Source organism: Corvus brachyrhynchos, unplaced genomic scaffold (genome assembly GCF_000691975.1).
Source record: "Corvus brachyrhynchos isolate BGI_N302 unplaced genomic scaffold, ASM69197v1 scaffold376, whole genome shotgun sequence".
Lineage (NCBI taxonomy): Eukaryota > Metazoa > Chordata > Aves > Passeriformes > Corvidae > Corvus > Corvus brachyrhynchos.
In genome coordinates, this window is record NW_008238966.1 from 188,436 (window position 1) to 190,532 (window position 2,097).

The window sequence follows — 2,097 nt, forward strand, 5'->3', positions numbered from 1 at the left end:
TTTATCCCCATTTCTAAAATCCTAATTCTTCCAGTCCTGGGCAGATATGGGGATGTTTCCTGCTTCCCTGTCCCTTCTTTCACTTCATTTCTCTGTCTCTATTCCCAGGATAGGGACCACCTCTACCTTCCCACTCTCCCCTGGTCCATGCCAGGGACTTTGTCCCCCTGAGACACACCCCACCATCCCCATCTTCTCCTGGGAGCTTTGCAGATCCTCCAGGTCTCCCTTTTCTCCCCCACCAGCCCTACTTCTTTCCTCTCTGTCTGAGAGATCAGTCATCGAGGGTGTCAACGCACACGCACCCGACTCCCCCGGGAGGATGGGGAGCTGGAAGCTGGGGGTGGTGTTCTGCTGCGAGAAGGCAAAGCTGCCATCAGCAGCCGCTTTGATCTGGAGACAATTACAGACGAGTGTAGGACCCTGCTCCACTCAGCCAATAAATAATGGAATTTGTGTGTTGACACAGACAGATTTCCCCCAAACTGTCAGAGAAGGGGAGACAGAGTGAGTGAACGGGAGCCCGAGAGGCTGGAGGGAAGGGGAGAGAAGCAGGAAGGAGAAGGAATGAAGCAGGCCTGTGGGAAAAGAGGGAGAAGGGAAAAAAAAGAACTTTGGGAAGGCAACACTGATGGGGGGAGCTGGGCAGGGAGGAGAAGGAGCCTAAGGAACACATATTTGCACAGGGGAAGGAAAATCAAGACAGGAACTGTGGGTGGAAAGGGGGGGGGAGTGCTGCATATGCAGCTGGAAGCAGAGGGGAAAAAAATCTGAAGGTGGAAAAGAAAGAGAAGGAGGAACAAAGGCATGGCAGTGTCCCCGGGGCTCCCGGGCTGCCTGGCAGATCACACGCTCTCCGAGCAGGGACCATATTCCCGCAGCCCTCCGCAGAGCGGCCCTGACCCCCCCGAGGCGCTCAGCACTGCGGAGCTGGCGATGGGGAGGCACGCATGAGTTGGTGAAATGGTGCCACTGGTGCGCAGCCAACAGCAGAAATTTGCTCTGAGATCACAAGTCCCTGAAAAACCTCCTGTGGATGCCCCGTCCCCATGCTCCTCCTGCTCCTCCCCATCTCCCTCTCCCTGCTCCCTCTCCAGCCTGGAGCTGTTTGTTCTCTGGCTGGTGATGGTTTTGTACTTCACTTACAACAAAGTAAAACCTCCCTTGTGCTCAGGAGCTCCACACCGAGCCCAGCAGAAACCATCCATCCAGCAACCCTCCAACCTGGATGCAGCAACAGACCTGACAGGGATGGGGGAGGCACTGGGGTTGTCTCCTTCCTCCCAGTTTGGAACACTCAAGAGCCCTGTTTGTTCCCTCTTGGTCCCATCTGTGGCCTGAGCTGGCTCAGCCCCAGAAATTGAGTGTGTGGAGTATGGCCCAACCTGCTGAGGTCTCCAGGCCAAGCACCACTTCACTGTGTGTGTCTGTGGCTCCTAGCTCGATCCTTTTTGCTGAAACAGGCATCCAAGTTTCCCATCCAAGCTCCAGATGGGAAGCAAATACCTCTCAGCCCAGGGATTTTCCCCTCTACAAATCTTCACCTCACCCTATCTCTGCCTCCCACCCCTTCCTGAACCAATGCCCAGAGGAGCTGTGGCTGCTCCATCCCTGGAAGGGTTCAAGGCCAGGTTGGATGGGGCTTGGAGCAATCTGGTCTAGTGGAAGGGGTCCCTGCCCATGGCAGGGGGTGGAACTGGCTGATCTCCAAGGTCCCTTCCAACCCAAACTATTCCAGGATCCTATGATTCCTATTCCCTTTTGCAGCAACACCAGGGGCTGAACCTTTGCCCTTGCACAGATCAGATTCTCCCCTGCGGGCCCTTGTTCCCCCCACATGAGGAAAGCAGGACAGGATACAGATTGGGCCAAGCATTGACTGATCCAGGTGGCTCTCAGTGTCCATAGAGCTGGGAGGGTGCAGGAATACTGGCTCTGGAGTTGTGTGGGATGGTGCCACAGCAGGTTGACTGATGGGAGTGTGGGAGACCCAGGAGCTTCAACAGAGCAGGGGTTGGTGGCACAGACTCCCAGCGCCACTGCACCAGATCAAATCCAGGCAGGAGGGAGGGTTTCCAGGGATATTGCCTATGGATC